We start from the raw sequence: 17,816 nt of genomic DNA, 5'->3' as shown, positions 1-17,816 counted from the left end.
CATAAAATCCATACTAATATTATAAATGCGAAAGAGTGTCTGTCAGTCTGTCTGTTTGTCTGCTAGCTTTTTACGGCCCAACAGTTTAACCGATTTCGATGAAATTTGGTACAGAGTTAGCTTATATCCCGGGGAAGGGCATAGGCTTGCTTCATCCCGGAAAATTAAAGAGTTCCTACGGGATTTTTAAAAACCTAAATCCTAAATAAAGTCGCGGGCATCATATAGTGTTTAATAACTCATTCAAATTTCCTCTTAGCAAAACAAGAAAAAAGTGGCCGAAGTCATAAAAAACATATTACAACCGCGCGACATATTTCTCGGGCTCGCTGCAGATAAATCAGTTTATGTGGCGGTGAACTGTGGAGAATATTTAGAAAATAAGTCGCTACACAACGACAGTTGACTTTAGAGAGCCGGCTACTAAGACGGAAAGGGCCAAGAGGCGCAAATATGAAAATGTAGAAAGTAATTTCATATCGGTGCCTTTTGGGGTGGAAACTATGGGTTCGTGGGGAGAGGATGCTGGATTCAAAGAATAAGAAGAAGAAACCAACTTACCTTGTTTATCTTTCTTTAATTAATCTTTATTTAATCTAATAAGCAGCTTGGCAATAATGGGGAACTACCGCTACATAGCATAATGCTAAACATGTTCAAATATTTCATTATCAATATAAGACTACCTATCTATACAGGTTGTAACCAGAATGCTAGCAAAAACTAAGACTGGTGATAGTATCTACTGATGATTACTGATATGTTACTAAGTACAAGAAAAGCGCGAAAAAAATATATAAAAGTTCACGATATTATGTTGCAAATAAAACATCTGACTGACTCTAGAGGTCAACGAACGTAACGTAAGTAGGTTACTCGGAGTCAATGCCGCGTCGTTGGTGGGGCATCGACCCGAGTTTTGCACCCTATACCTACAGTGCAGGCTTGAAAAATACTAAATCACTAAAACTACAAAAAGAGGCAAATCTTATTGGTGAATTGTGTTTAGGTGGTTACAATAATAGCGCTAAGGTTTTGCTAGCATTCTGGTTACATCCTGTATAATATTACACGTTGGGGGGCGAAAATTTGAAAAGCGTACATGCGTAGATATGATCACAGCATAATATTCCCATCGCTTGGAGATTGTATCGTGTCGCAAGATTCATAATTTATGAACCGGCAATACCTATGGGTATCGCGTGCGTCATAGTGATATTGCCTTAATGGATGTGGCTGTTTATTTAATTAGTTTAGTAGCTCTCACTTCCTATCTGTAATCAGGGACGAGGAAATCTGTGGAACAAATGAAGACCTCGCAGAAAAGATAAGAAATATCCGTTGTAGGATTTTCACAACCTTGTTCCTCCTTCACACTCAGCCTCTATAACTCCAAAATTGGCTCTAATCAACAGTCTAAATTATTAAAATGGCTGACTACTGTTAATTGGTTTTTTTTAAACTTTTAATTTAGATTTAAGTTTATTTACTAGAATTGTCTGTTAATATTATACCTTCCCAATTACAATAAATTATTTATAAATATAGGACTAAAAGAATAGATTAATTATTGGTCTCGCTCCACTAAAAGGATACTTTTGACATGTACTTCTTAATTTGACTCAAAAAGTGCGCGAGCGTTACAAACATCGATATAAATGACAAGATAATATGGTCAAGCGAACAAAATTTTTCACGGATTAGAAACCAAATAATTCAGCGCCACGTCTTAGATACTAATGAACGCCGTTTGAAATCCAGACGTCACTGAGGTTGCATTGTTTATTGAGCTCAATAACCCTGTCCGTACGAAGTAATACCTATATAAGTCAATGGTTAAAATTTTTTTTGGCGTTTTTAGTAAAAACTTATTCTTTGGCAAGTTTTTCCTTTTACTCTATAGAAATAGTGGTGGTGTTATCCAAATCGATTTTATACACGAATACGAACATTTTCATAAGATTTGACGTTCTATTATCGCAACATGACTACCTTCCGTTAATAGAATGTGAATGTTATCTCAGAATATAACGTTTCGATCCGTAATAAAGCAGTTATGTACATGTCATATTGATGCTACCTACTTACTTCTTTCGTCATTGTTTTCATATAAAGTAGCTGAGATCCTGAGATCTTTAAGAATCAACATGGCTGTGTTCCTGCCAGAACAAAAGAAGCGGTCTCGTTAATTAATTAATTTATTTAATTCGCTATAGGATGTATAGTGCGTGTATTTTGAGATCTCACTTGCCATTTTAGCTCTGTCTCAACTGTGATATCAAAAGTATGGTTCACCGTTAACATAAGGATTAAAATCGTATTTTTTAGTTATTTTTGTCCTTTTTTCCACTAGTGTGAGTAGATTATACTCTATCCGCAGTAAGAAGTTAGTATAGGGTTTTTTTCTAAACACGTTTGTGATTGGTTGGCGAGAAAAAAATGGTTAACGCCCACTGAGACTGTTGTCTCTATCATTTGTATGGGATTATGCAACAGAGAGAGCGCTATATACTATAAATTATTTCCGCAGATAGAGTATAGTTTAAACTTTAATAATATAAGCCACGTGATAAACCACATAAAGGCAACCTCACACCACACGATTATCAATCAACCAGGATATTAGATGCACTAAAGATACGCCGTGTTAGGAAATACGATACGCATCATTTTATACAGCACGCGTCTGAACCATTTAGATCGTATTTTAACGAGCCATTTCATTGCAAGTTGAACCATTGGACGATATCATGAAAGCTCTGTCAACCGACACAATGCAATTTCATGTGGTGGGTATGTATACATGACATACCTACTGACGGCCGATGGGGCAGACGTGTTCTGGAGTGGAGACCCAGTGGCGTAGCTATGTAACCTAGGGCCCTGGGGCAAATAAAAAAATGGGGCCCCACTGCTATCTAAACCGGTTAGGTTTCTCGAAAAAATAATCTTGACTCAAATTGACAATAAAATGCACATAGATGAATAATAAAACGCACATATCACTATTCGTCAAATCAACACTGCCAACCCACAGAAAGAATTTAGGGGAATTCGCTAGGTACAACTTTCGAATTTCTCTCAACTGAGTTGCCATGATTAAACCCGGGTTGCAACCTGTCATATTTATTTTGAAAATGGGAGAAATTTTCAGAAGTTCAGATCGATCGAGATTTTCTAGTAAGGATTCGAGGGCCTTCTGAACTTGAAGCCCCGGGACACTGCCCCTCTTAGCCCCTAGGTAGCTACGCCACTGTGGAGACCGCGTACCGGTAAGCGCAGTGTGGTACGACCTCCAGCCCGCTGGACCGATGACCTGAAGAAGGTGGTGATTTATTTTTGTTCTAAATCTCTATAATATAAAAATGAATCACCAAATGTGTTGGTCATCGCAAATCTCGGAAACCGCTGAACCGATTTCGCTAATTTCTTTTTTTTTTAATACTCCTTGAAGTACGAGGATGGTTCTTACGGAGAGAAAAATTTAATTCAACCTCCCCCTCAATTATCTAAACTCCACCCGAGCGAAGCCGGGGCGGTTCAGCTAGTTATATAATGAAACACAAAGGTCTCTTGGGTGGTATTAAAAATAACTTGGACTTAGATGACATTCCTGGAATTTTCTAGTTCTTTCGAGAGCGTGGAATTCAAATTATAGCCTCAATAGCTCAACAGGTAAAGGGGTGGACTGAAAACCGAAAAGGTCGACGGTTCAAACCCCGCCCGTTGCACTATTGTCGTACCTACTCCTAGCACAAGCCTGACGCTTAGTTGGAGAGGAAAGGGAAATATAAGTCATTTAACATGGCTAATATTCTTAAAAAAAAAAAATCGCTTACCCAAATAGAGTTCTATACCTTGATACTACATACTTAATTATTCTAGTTCAGAGAACCGCTGAATATAAATAAATCCAAGTGAAATTCCTAAGTCCTTAAAGCTTAACGGTGAGGTAGGAGCGAGGTATGAACCCTTCAATAATAAATAAATCGAGAGGTTTCCCTTAGGTGCATCGCTCACTACAAAGTCGAAGAAGATAGGTGAGGTAAAGTCAAGTCGCGACGCGCTTAGCAATGCTTAGATTTTTATACGTAGTAATTTATTATCCATGATAGCCTAGTGGTTAAGATCCGCCTCCAAATCGGAAGGTAAAGTTTTTAATCTAACTTTTCAGAGTTATTTGCGCTTGCTTTAACAGTGAAGCCTTGAAGGAAAACATCGTGAGATAACCTGTATACAGCTGAGAGTTCTCCATAATGTTCTCAAAGGTTTGTGAAGTCTGCCAATCTGCATTTGGCCAGCGTGGTAGACTATGGTCAAACACCTTCTTACTTATTTAATTTAATAGGAAGCCTATGATGCATAAAAATAAATAAAAATCAGTTTTAGAATCTACAGGTGAAGACCTTTCATATGATACCCCACTTGATATAGTCACTCACTTCGAAAGTTGAAAATACTAATTATTAGTTCATGACCACAATTTAATTTTTTTTGTGTGATCTAACCCTAAATTCACGATTTTCAGATTTTTCCCCTAATGTCTGCTATAAGACCTACCTACCTGCCAAATTTCATGATTCTAGGTCAGCGGGAAGTACCCTGTAGGTTTCTTGACAGACAACAAAGTGATCCTATAAGGGTTCCGTTTTTCCTTTTGAGGTACGGAACCCTAAAATCACTGTTTTTGTCTTCATGTGAAAATCGGTAGTCTGTTTTTGTTCGTACCCTACCAAATTACAATTTTGTCGGGCAATATGTTTTAATATCGTGATACTCTATGCATTTAGGCACGCTATCCAAAAACACAAAAAGATTTATTGCACATAAAACATAAAACATTCTAAAAACTAACACAATAAAAATAATAAGTAAGTACTTACGTAGAATAAAAACGTACCTATGAATTCATTACGGATTAATATGAGGTATACGAAAGTATGTTTGCCTATTAGGGTATTGACTGTAGTAATAAAATTATGTGATTTTTTGTATAATGGTAGTTTATGGGGCTATAATTTATTTGATGTCGCCTTCCCACCAAGTGGGATCAAGCGAGTTGCATTGAGCTGCTGGATTCAGGCGGCACGGCAGCGCAAGACCGTGGCGTGTGGAAGTCCTTACAAGATACCTATGCCCAGCAGTGCACGTCAATCGATTAATAATGATGATGATGATGATTTATGTAATCTGATAAGTAGTTAAACAAAATTGATGATGCCCGGACAAACCTAGTTCTAAAGCAACACCGTCTAAATCTCTAAAGTTAGGTAATGCATTTAGTTAAGACTCGATTTCGTCAAGCTTAGATCACGTCTCTCGAACTAATGAGGTACATCTAAGCTGAGGCTGTGTGGTGGAAACTTCGAGAAATTTATCAAACGAACATAGTCGGCGGTTTAGCAAGCATAGTTTAAGTTGCTGTTCAAAATATCACTGAACTTTACTACAGTGGACAAGGCTCTTTTGGCACTTAAATGACATTGACAGAGGGGCGCTGTTGGAGAACAAAGACTTAGACTATTCAAACAAGAACACTTGATGGCAACGCTAGTTCCGATTTTCGCCACGCGTCGTCTGTCGCTCTGTTGCGACGTGATTGAAGGACAAACCAACAAACTAACACACTTTTGCATTTATAATAGGGGTCCAACGGTTCCAAAACAACTTAAGTACTCAGGAATATTGTAAATGCACCCTGGTACATCTGAAATGACGATATTCATCGGGAGCTTCAAATTGAATACGTCCACAAAGTTATCAACAAATTTGCCGAAGCCCACGACTATAGGCTTCACCAACACGTTAACGTTGAGGTAATCCAGCTGCTTGACGTAACGGATACAGAGAGAAGACTGAAAAGGACCAAACCTTTTGAGTTAGTGTATAGTTATAAGTGATTGTGTACACAGTGTAGGTAAGTGCTGAAAGAATACGTGAACAAAGTTTATGGTCTGGTGGGAGGCTTCGGCCGTGGCTAGTTACCACCCTACCGGCAAAGCCGTGCCGCCAAGCGATTTAGCGTTCCGGTACGATGCCGTGTAGAAACCAAAGGGGTATGCGTTTAATAAAAACTGCCATACCCCTTCCAGGTTAGCCCGCTATCATCTTAGACTGCATCATCACTTACCACCAGGTGAGATTGCAGTCAAGTTGTATCTGAATTAAAAAAAAAAAAAAAGTGTATCTCTAATCAAGAAAGACTAAAGATGCGTCAATGGACAATTTTTTAGTATATAAGATAATTTATTAGTTTAGGTTAAAATAAAATGACTTATTAGTCATAAATTAGGCTAGATAGTTATACAATTGAGTAGGTAGCTAATAGGCACTCAATAATAAGGGGGAAAAAAGGGGGTAGTAATTTCTTATAGAGTGGGACTTGAAGATGAAGGATATAAGACTGTATCCATTACTCTAAGATAATAAGTACACTATGAGATCAGGTTACTGAGCCACCGAAGTTCTCGTAATAGGATAAGAATGTTATGGTTATCATCCAGCCTGAGGACGTAAGATTAAAGGTTAGCCTTAATTATCATCAGTTCAAAGCAAAATACGATAAACAAAGTGGACATAAGAATTTTCAATGATTTTGGTTAGCAACGTAAACTGCAAGTAGCAGATGTGTCACGCAGTTATCGCCTCTATAGGTAGACCGTGTTGTCTGTCACGTATCAGTAATTGGGAGGTGCGACGGGAGAGACTGGTGTTGTACGCACTCGACCAATAAGGCATTTTACCCTTGTTTGAAAAGTGTCTTAATTTGAACCTAAAGTGATAATAAACTACCAAAAAAATTTGCAAAAAATTAATTCGATCGATAAGTGCAATAAAAATGCATTTAAATTCTGCATTTCTTTCGCCACGAAAACGTTCCCGTCATCTTTTTAGGTACATAAGCTGTGATGACATCACACGGGTTGATGAACAACGACATTTTCCTAGTGAAATCACAGAATATATATACAAACATAGAAACATAGAAAGTAGTTTATTGAAAAAAAAACAAATGAACACATTAACGCGGGGAAAACTATTGTTGTTGTTCGTGATTCTGAAAAGTACTTAATTGTATTTGACAACATGAGTTCAAGTGTGACAAGTGACAATGAGTCTGATGAACTTACTTTATCGTCACTTGAAATTCAAGAGGCGGCAAGAGCCGTAACAGAAAACTTGTTACCGCCAAAATCGAAATAATAAAAAATCTGCCTAGGTACTACTTAGTTTTAATTTCCGCGCATTTTTTCAAGAAAAGTAAAACCGATAGACGTTGGGTTCCCAAGGTGCTGGAATGGTGACCTCACACCGGAAGACTCAGTGCTGGAAGACGAGTTGCAGGGAGCCGCTGGATCAGGCGGCGCAAGACTGTGGCGTGTGGAAGTCCCTACAAGAGACCTATGTCCAGCAGTAAACGTTTATCTGTTGATGATGGTGATGATGATTTGGGAAAAGTACTATACAAGCCTTGGCAATTTTTTACAACTAGGTATTGACTTACGTATACATATACGTAAGTCAATAGTAAGTACACGGCTTCGCCACGGCCCACATTTACACGTTCGTCCATCAATGCCTCTTTTGCTGGCCGCTGCTGCAGTAATGTACTAATGTCGAATAGGTACGATACCTATCATCACGCCCTATCCGCGCGAGCAATAACGAGCAAACGTCAAATGTGATTTATTGACGTTTTGTACCCACGCTGTACGCGTGCGGTTCGACGCGGTTGTGATATTTATGGTATTAGAAATTAGAACGCTAATTTGCTTTGCGGCACGGATTTGTCGATAGGATGGAGAGCAAAAATTTAGAAATTATCAAATTCTATGCCGGGATTCGAACCACTTATAAGACCACAGCGCTCACAAAAATTACTGAGACCGCGTAATTGGGAGTACAGTACGCGGCAGAAAATAATGTACATCGGCCTTTAGAATTGCATTTCGGCTGTGTAGAGCGTCAATTTACATTATTTTCTGTTGCGTGCTATACTAAATATATATAATGGGAACTCTCAGCGTTTATTGTTATAGTAGGTATATATATTGTTTTGACGATTCCTTTTTTTGGGGTTCCGTACCTCAAAAGGAAAAACGGAACCCTTATAGGTGTAGTGGGGTTATGTATTAGTATTGAGTAGCAGTATAAACGGGACATAGAACAGCTCACACGTGTTTGATTTACACATCTATCCACTCTACGGAACCTCCAACGACAACATCACATGGCGACCGTGACAGCGAGCGGACTTTTGCACGGGGAGTAGCGGCCGCTCGCACCGCGATAGCAACACGTGTCGGGAATAACATTAAAATAATTACAAAAATGGGACCAAAGTGCTCCAAGTGTGTATGCGAGAACAAAGAGGTGATATCACAAAATGGAGACTCCAACATGGACCACCCCATGTACACAAACAATATAATGATGGCAGCAATATTGGCGATATGCAGCGCAGCAGCTATTTTTATAGGAGTTGCTAAATACAGACAATGCCACAGGAACTGGATTAATGAAGGAGTGAGAGCGGACTTTATAAGGAGGCTGCAGGAGCGGATGTCTACGAGAGGAGATCGAGAGGAGAGTCGAGTATAATGTGTGACAATTAAAGTGATGTGCGCGTAAAGTGCGGAAAGTGCGTAAAGTGCGGGAAGTGCGGTGAGAAAATGAACAGTATAGATTTATTGTAAAAACTATTGAGAAAATGGACAGTGTATAGACTTAATGGAAAAACATTTAAGTAATATAAATAGTGAATTAGAGTACTTAAGAGTAAGCATTAGGAAATTAGGACCAGATAGGAGGCTAGAGGAAATAGGATTAAGCAAGGTAAGAAAAGCGTTAGAAATATACGAAAATTATAAAACATTTATCACGCAATTAAATGAAAAGGATTTAGAATATTCATCATTAGTCATACAAAAACTGTGTGAAAACATTGAGGAAACTTTTCTTAAAATATTAAGCTATGATAAGTCATCAGTCGAAAAAATGACTGGTAAGCAAGAGAATATAGAACAGTCATCATTCGAAAAAATGGATAACTTCGACCTAAAAACGGCGAGTACTTTAATCCCGGTAATGGATGGTAAACAAGAGAATATAGAACAGATAATAGACAGCATCGAAATGTATAGCAGTTATCTAAAAGGTCAGGACAGCAAGGGGTTGCTAATTTCTTTTATATTAAAAACTAGACTATCAAAAACCGCGAAATTAAAACTTAATTCCGAATATTCCACTATTGACAATTTGCTATCAGACATGAAAAAATATTTGCTTACAAAAAAGTCTGCCAATTCATTGCTGTCCCAAATAAACAATTTAACACAGAACAATATGTCTATTAGCGCTTATGGTGAAAAGCTGGAGGAGCTCTTTATAGGCCTCACCATATCACAAGCCGAAGAAAATCAGAAGGCACGTGATATATTGAGACCTATAAACGAGAAACTAGCAATAAAGAGGTTTGCGGATGGCCTTCGTAACCGAAGGCTGAGCACCATAATATCAGCCAGGAATTACAGCGAGTTGAAAGACGCAGTACGCGCAGCGGAGGATGAGGAGCTGGCCACCGCCGGGACATCGTCCAACAACGGGGTCTACTCATATTCGCAAGGCCGGAATCAGTCATTTCGTTACCCCAGGTACAGTCGGGGACGTCGAAACTTCCACCGTACGAGTGGCCCTCACCGAGGCGCATATCAGCCCACACCACAGGTAAGGAGAGGTTATTATAACTATAATTATCGTGCTAGGACCACACCTACGAGGTACTACAACCAGTCCAGATACCCAAGAAATAACACCAGGTTTTATAGAGGCAACTCAAATAATAATCACCGTCAGGGAAATGCTTACGTCACAGCGTCTGAGCAAAAGGAGGAGCAAGATATAAATTTAGCAGAGTTTTTTCGAGCCTAATTATGCTTTAGTATGTGAAGGGTTAGATTTCATATATTTGTTTATCGGTAATCGGAAATGCAAATTTTTATTGGACACAGGGGCATCTTTATCTATCATAAATAGTCAGATTATTCAAAATCAAGTAAAAAAGTATCAAAGTACTACAGTTATAAAAGGTATAGGTGGAAAAATACAGTCGACATGCTTAGCGTATGTTCCACTACAGTCAGCAAACGGTTTCATATTTCGCCACAAGTTATACCTATTCGATAACGTTCCATGCGGAGCGGATGGAATTATCGGGCTAGACTTTCTCAGAACTTATAATGCAAACATAGACTTGCCTACGAACAGACTTACGTTACAATTTAATTATTATGAAACATGTACCTTAAGAATATGTAAGTCTACTAGCAAAACCGTAGAGTCGGACGAATACTTAACTATTCCATCACGTAGCGAGTCAATTCATTATTTGAGTGTTAGTAAAAGCTTATATAAAGATTGTGTTATACATCCGAAACAATTACATGAAAACGTATTTCTGGCAGGTTGTATCGTAAAGCCGAATAGAGGTAAAATACCAGTAAAAATAATGAATACGGATGAAAAGCCTATAAAAATACTTAAATCGAGTATTATTCAATCGGGAAACATTGACTATTTAGAAAACTATAACCTATGTTCATTTAGCGAATCTCAAAAACATGTTAGCCGTGTTAAAAATTATTAGCAGAATTGAAATTGGACCATTTAGACCCCACCGCGAAAAAATCGCTTCAAATAATATGCTCTAAATACTCAGACATATTTTTCTTAGAAGGTGACAAGCTAGGTGTATCGAACGTTGTAGAACAGTCGATTATGGTGAAACCCGACACCAAACCCGTGTATACAAAACCTTATCGCTTGCCACAGGCATCGAAGCAAGAAATTAATAAACAAGTACAACGTATGCTCGATGACGACATAATAGAACCATCTAATAGCGAATGGAATAGCCCAATATTACTGGTGCCTAAAAAGTCAGAAAACGGGAAAAAATGGCGTTTAGTGATAGATTATAGGAAGGTTAATGAGTCAATTCAGGACGATAAGTTTCCTTTACCAAATATAATGGACATCTTAGATTCACTTTCAGGGTGTATTTATTTCACTCATTTGGATTTGTATCAAGGATTTTATCAGGTCAGTTTAAACCCCGAGAGTAGGGATATTACCAGTTTTGCCACGAGTACTGGGCAATACAGAATGAAGCGTCTAGCCATGGGTTTAAAAATTAGTCCTAATGCATTCTCTAGAGTTATGTCAATAGCAATGTCAGGATTAACCTTCGAAAAGTGTTTTATTTACTGCGATGATCTAATAGTATTTGGGAGAAACAGGGAAACTCACAATAAAAATTTAATAAGTATATTTGAACGGCTCAGAAAAATGAACCTTAAGCTTAACCCACTTAAGTGCGAATTTATGAAACACAGTTACTATATTTAGGTCACGTGGTGTCAGCTGAGGGTGTTCTACCCGATCCAGAAAAAGTAAGAGTGCTACAACACTACCCGATACCTACAAATTCAGACGAGGTTAGACGATTTGTAGCGTTTTGCAATTATTATAGAAAATTCATTCCACATTTTTCTGAAATCACCTTACCATTAAATAAATTATGCCGGAAAAATGCAATATTTTCATGGTCACAAGAATATCAAAATAGTTTCGAAATATTGAAAAATAAATTAATTACACCCCCCATTTTGCAATACCCAGATTTTTCTGATAATAACACTTTCGTTCTTCAAACTGACGCGTCAGGCATAGCTATCGGTTCAGTTTTGTGTAATAAAGATTTAAAACCCGTAGCCTACGCTAGTAGACCTCTAAATAAAGCGGAATTAAACTATCCAATAATTCAAAAAGAGCTTTTGGCGATAGTTTGGAGTATAAAACATTTTAGACCATACCTATACGGTAAGCAATTTATCATTAAACCGACCATAAACCTCTAATTTATTTATTTGGCATGAAAGATCCGTCAACAAGACTTTTAAAATTCAGATTGCAGTTAGAGGAGTACGACTTTAAAATTGAGTATGTAAAAGGCAGTGATAACGTCGCAGACGCTCTGAGTAGGGTGACCATAAGTTCGGAAGAATTAAAATCATTGAATAGTAAAGTTAGCTTAGTAATGACAAGAGCTCAGAAAGCTAGATTAGATAAAGAGGAGTTGAATAGGAAGGTAGACATGAGGGATCCTGAGGGACAACCAAGAGTCGCAGAGATACTAAGGAAACCGAGTGATTACGTAGAATTGAAATTTATGTTAGGAAGTAAATTGAGTAAGAGGAAATTATCATATGAAAGAGAATGTTTAGCATATGAGGAGTCAACTCAGTCTATCTACATAAACCTCAATTATATGTCGCATTTTACGCGAGTCGAATTTGCGAATTTATTGAGCGTATTTTGTAGTGAATTGAATATTAAAAATTTATGTATAATTAGAGATGACAGAAATGTAGAGTTCATAAAACAGTTAATAAATGAGATAAAAAGTAGAGAAAAATGGTCCGGACCGCAGATAAATATATTAAAAGGAGTAAAACGAGTCCATAATGAGGAAGAAAAGATATGCATACTACATGATTATCACTTACTACCTACGAGTGGCCATGCGGGTGTACAACGCATGATCAGCAACATCAAAGGTAAGTACTTCTGGCCAGGGCTAGAATCCGATGTACGGAGATACGTAAGTAAGTGCGGCAAATGCCAAACTAATAAGTATTCTAGAAATATAGTAGAGCCGATGGTCGTGACGACGACAGCGTCGAAAGCTTTCGAAAAAGTATATTTAGATATCATAGGTCCTTTAGATAAAGATATAGATGGTAATGTTTATATTTTAAGTTTACAATGCGAGCTAAGTAAATACGTCGAGGCGTACCCTTTGCAGCGTAAAGATACAGTAAGTGTGGCAAGAGCCTTTGTTAATAACTTCGTGTTACGTTACGGGCTACCCAAAATTGTCGCGAGTGACAAAGGCGGCGAATTTCAGTCAGAAACGATGAAAGAGGTATGTAAGCTACTTCAAATTGAAAAAATAAATTCTACAGCTTATCACCATGAGTCGATAGGCTCCTTAGAAAACACTCATAAGCATCTCGCTGCATATTTGCGAACATTATGTGACGGACATCCAGAAACTTGGAGTCAGTGGCTTCAGTTCTGGTGTTTCTCATTCAATACTACTGTCCATACACAGACTAAGTATACACCGTACGAACTCGTATTTGGCAATAGTTGTAGTTTACCTAGTAATTTAAGAAGTAATGTAGTAGAGCCACTATACAGCCAAGATAATTATGCACTTGAGCTTAAGTATAGGCTACAGTTAGCATCTAAGGAAGCGCATAAAAATTTAGTTTTAAGCAAATTAAAAAGGAAACATGTATGGGACAAAAAGTGTAATCCCATTCAGTATCAGAAAGATGATTTAATCTTGATCAAAAATGAAACAGGTAAAAAACTGGATAAGCTATACGATGGACCCTATACAGTGTTAAGTGAAGATGGACCTAATGTTACAGTGCAAAACGGTAAAAATGTCGAGACTGTCCATAAAAATAGGACAAAACCATATGTCACCTAGTATTAGTGTTTAGCTCATGTTTCTTTACTTATGAATACGCGAGGTACCTACGCTTGTTATTATTAGTATATTATTATTGTAGTCTGGTAGGTAACTACCTAACATTGTATCATAAGTGCCTAATGGTTTTATATTTCATTACGATGACATGTATGTACCATCGTATTGTACCTACTAAGTACATTATATTTTAAATTGTAACTTACCTATAAGATTGTGAATGTTTCGAACAGCTTATTTCTATGTGTCAGGTAATAAGGAAATCAAACAAGTTTATATTAAATAATTTTTATATTATCAAAAAAAAAAAAAAAAATTGTATTACAACATTTTTTTTTTCAAAACCACCCCGGTGATGTAGTGGGGTTATGTATTAGTATTGAGTAGCAGTATAAACGGGACATAGAACAGCTCACACGTGTTTGATTTACACATCTATCCACTCTACGGAACCTCCAACGACAACATCACATAGGATCACTTTGTTGTCTGTCTGTCTGTCCGTCTGTCTGTTAAGAAACCTACAGGGTACTTCCCGTTGACCTAGAATCATTAAATTTGGTAGGAAGGTGGGTCTTATAGTTGACATTTGGGGAAAAATCTGAAAACCGTGAATTTAGGGTTAGATCACACAAAAAAAATTAAATTGTGGTCATGAACTAATAATTAGTATTTTCAACTTTCGAAGTGAGTGACTATATCAAGTGGGGTATCATAAAATGAAAGGTCTTCACCTGTACATTCTAAAACAGATTTTTATTTATTTTTATGCATCATAGTTTTTGAATTATCGTGCAAAATGTCGAAAAAATACGACTGTAGTACGGAACCCTCATTGCGCGAGCCTGACTCGCACTTGGCCGGTTTTTTATTTGTACCAAAACATTGACAGTAAAGAGAAAAAGAGAGTAAATAAGTGGACAAGGAAGCACTTATCTCTATGAGACATCTCTACCAGTGACCCTTGGCAGTGCAAGAGGTTGTAAAGGGAGTAGAATAGGTACAAAAATTCTTACGAGTTTTCTAAGACAACAACGTTAAAAGAAAATGTTTTTCAAATGAAATCACTCATTTTTGCAGACATTCTCAATTTAGCGGATTATCCCCATTCTATCAAATCCGATACAACAATTCCAGACGCAGGTTCGTAACGGGCTCGAACAATTCAATTCTACGTATTTCGTAGCTGGCGTGTTTTGCGAATCTTCAAACTAATCCAGATTAAGGTTTATAGTCCACAGAGTTCTATAAGTTAGATGATACTCACGACTTCTTCCGTATGGTTAAAAAGAAAAGCTGACTGACAGACTGATTTACGAGCAATGCACAGCTCAAACCACTGGACGGATCGTGATGTTTTTTTTTTATTAGATTTATTTATTTGCTTTCATGTAAGGGTTACCCCCTTATATTATTATAATAGGGGTTTGAATTATTATAATAGGGGTTTGAAATTTATGTACTTAGTCCACGCGGACGAAGTCGCGAGCATAAGCTAGTCGTAAATAATAATAGAAAATTTCAAATTTCAAATTGGTAAGCACGGCATCGTAGCGTTCCTTTACGATGCCGTGTAGAAACCAAAGGGTTTAATAAAAAACTGCCATAACCCTTCCAGTTTAGCCCGCTCCCATCTTAGACTGCATCATCACTTACCACCAGGTGAAATTGCAGTCAAGGGCTAACTCAAGTATCTGAATAAAACAAAATGGTAATCTCGTTCTGAATCAAATAAATGAATTATAGCTGAGAATTCACACACTTTTGAGGACATTACAGAGAAATCTCAGCCATAGTTCATCACATTAAGTGGAGATGCAGATTTAACGCTGAGTACATACAGATCGTTAGGTTTAAAGTGCAGTATTGCGTTATTCTAGTTCACGATGTTGTTCTCCCACAAACGTAGCAAAGGTACAAGGGAATTGTACAGCTGAGCCAGGCTAACGAGTATTAACTAGTTATTGCCTTAGCCTCAAAACACTGGAGAACTTAGATATCTATATATATAAAAGAAAAGCTGACTGACTGACTGATCTATCAACGCACAGCTCAAACTATTGGACGGATCGGAACTACTGCATGCACATAGCTATTATGAGGTAGACATCCGATAAGAAATGATTTTTGAAAATTTAACTGCAAAGGGGGTAAAATATGGGTTTTAAATTTGTGTAGTCCACGCGAACGAAGACGCGGGAATAAGCTACATGGTAATAATTAACTCTTCATCATTATCTACCCATTGCGGGCTCACTTCAGAGCACGGGTCTCCTTCCAGTCTTCTGAAGACGTTTTTAGTCAAAAGTTTTTAGTACCTTACAATCATTCTCTATACCTACAGACAAAGTCCTTAGATAGCTATACTACTTAGCTTCTTTTTCTTCAAGCGTCTCTTTTAGCGAAGGCTGGCCGTCAATTCCTTTATTTAGCCTTATGAGGAATAAGGCCATCTCAGTCTTTGACCACCTCCTGATGTTACAAAACCAAGATTTTCTCTCGAGGCCAATAGGTACGTCTCTTTTCTTTTTTGCCACTCATTGTTAGTTGGAAGAGCCCACATTGGTTATGCCTTTGCCATAATATAGCCAAGATTCGCAGACCAAGGGTTCCGTTTCATCGAACAAAAAATAACATTTTCATTTTTTAAACTTTCCTGGCAGCCATTTTGAAATTTCTATTATTTGTTATTATAGCGTCAATAGGAAGACACACTGTGATAATTTGAACTCTCTACCTATTAGTGTTCATGAGATACAGTGCACTGAGAGACAGACGGACGGACGGACGACAGCGGACGGACAGCGGAGGCTCAGTAATATGGTCCTGTTGGCACCCTTCGGATACGGAACCCAAAAAGCAAAATAAGGCAAATAGCTTTTACATAAAACAGACCATTTAAATATTAATATTATTACGAATAAGTACGTACACATGCATAACACTAAGTACACTTACGAGTACAAACATTTAAACACGTTCAAACAAGCTTTCGTAATTAGCTTGTTTGTAAAATTACCACGTGGGAATTGCAAGCCGAGTTTTACGCTGAAATATGCTCACTTTTTGTAAAAATATTGCACCGCCAGACTTATAAAAATAGTAGCATAAATATGCTCCCAGATAATCAACCGGCACAAAATAGTATTTTTATTTATTACGCTGAGATATTATAGTCAGAGAGCTGATGGATTATGTATCCTACTTATAATATTATAAAGGCGAAAGTTTGTATGTGTGTGTGTGTGTATGTGTATGTTTGTTACTCCTTCACGCAAAAACTACTGGACGGATTTGGCTGAAATTTAGAGTGAAGATAGATTATACCCTGGATTAACACATAGCCTTCTTTTTATCCCGGAAAATCAAAGAGTTCCCGCGGGATTTTGAAAAACGTAAATCCACGCGGACGAAGTCGCGGGCATTAGCTAGTTTGTTATAAGTGTACTTAGCATTATGCAGCTTTTGTATTTGTTAAAAGTTTAAATTACCCCGACAGGTGAAGATTACCATAATAGATTAGAATAGAATAAAATAGAACAGAATAGAAAATCAAATATTTTTACTCACTACAGATACACAAATACTACACAGATACACGTTTAACTTATAGCTTTGGTTTTGTGGCCTAACTCTAGTAACTCTTTGCGTTGGGGATTAAAAAACTTATAGGTAAGCCACTCGTCAGCAACTTGACACTAGGGCACACCAGGGTAAAGTTATTGTTTTTGTTTAGCACTAAGAAAAATCATAAAACAAACAAAAATAAAGAAGATTATCGTTTTTAACCGCAATTTTGTCGAAGACTACTGTCTCCGAAAAAATTAGGCGACCGAAATTGTTTCTTTTTTTATTCCTGAAAAAAACCTTGAACATCTGGCAGGTTTTCTACCGCCTATCAAGATTCCCAACTAATTTTGACTAATTTTTACAAGAAGTTAGGCATCGTTGAGCGCTATATCAAAAAAATCGACAAACCAACAAACAAATAGCTACACTTACACATTTATAATATGGGTACTGATACTCAGGTGTTATTGACTACATTATTACAAGCTTTAATAAAACAAACGTCCTTTAAATTTCCCAAACCTCTTGGACTATTATTTCTCGCGAAATGCGGTGAAAGCGAAAATGTATGATTTAAAATTTTATTCAACAACCCCGCTTTTTGGTTTGTGGATTTTGTGATTGGACCTAAATGTCGAAAGCAAAGAGTTTTTTTGATCTCTGATTGGACTTTAAAATACACATA

This window comes from Maniola hyperantus, chromosome 7 (assembly GCF_902806685.2).
Source record: "Maniola hyperantus chromosome 7, iAphHyp1.2, whole genome shotgun sequence".
In the NCBI taxonomy this organism is placed as follows: Eukaryota; Metazoa; Arthropoda; class Insecta; order Lepidoptera; family Nymphalidae; genus Maniola; species Maniola hyperantus.
Note: the sequence above shows the minus strand (reverse complement) of the source record.